Below are 814 nucleotides of genomic sequence, written 5' to 3'. Positions count from 1 at the left end.
CTCCTCCTCCTCCTCCTCCTCCTCCTCCTCCTCCTCCTCCTCTCCTCCTCCTCCTCCTCCTCCTCGTCCTCCGCCGGTTTCGTGCCGGGATCCCATGGTCCTTGGGGTTGACCAGATGTCCCGTCGCACTTAGTCTCTGCGGGGCTGGCCCCATCGATGCTATGGAGGGGGGATCACCGCCAGGGGGCGCTGCGGTTGCGGGCTTCTCGACTCCCTCTCCTTCCCCACCCCTCCGCTCGCCCGCTCCTCCTTTCTTTACTCCCTATCGCCCCGCCCCCTTTTTTCTCCACACACACGCAATTATCACGCTCACGAACTATCCCGGGACCTGGCGTGACTTTCATCGCAATCTCCCCCCCCCCCGGACACACACACATAGAGACACACCCTCCCGGCAGGGAGCACCCTGAGTGGTCGTGCAGATGTCGCTGCTGCATGCGGCCTCCGCATGGGTTCGCTGGTTGACCAGATGTCTGGTCCTTGGGTGGTTGACCAGATGTCTGGTCCTTGGGTGGTTGACCAGATGTCTGGTCTGTGGTTGTCATCCTGACAGGGAGGCTTCGGGACGGATTTGGTCTCTCTGGCCTCGCTGCCCCTAGGGGTCACCCTGCGATCGGTATTCTTCTCGCGCGGGGCGAGGGGGCGCTCCGGAGCATTCCTCTCCTCTCGGAGTTTCTGTCTGCAGTCTCTCGACTTGCTCTCACTCCCCTACCCTGCTGTGTGACTTTCTTTTTGGTCCTTTCATTTTATCTATTCTCTCTTTGCCTTTTCCTGCCCGCCTTTCCGCTCCCCCCCCCCCGGATTCATGGTTTCA

This window comes from Eulemur rufifrons, unplaced genomic scaffold (genome assembly GCF_041146395.1).
Source record: "Eulemur rufifrons isolate Redbay unplaced genomic scaffold, OSU_ERuf_1 scaffold_284, whole genome shotgun sequence".
Lineage (NCBI taxonomy): Eukaryota > Metazoa > Chordata > Mammalia > Primates > Lemuridae > Eulemur > Eulemur rufifrons.
This window is presented reverse-complemented; position numbering follows the sequence as displayed.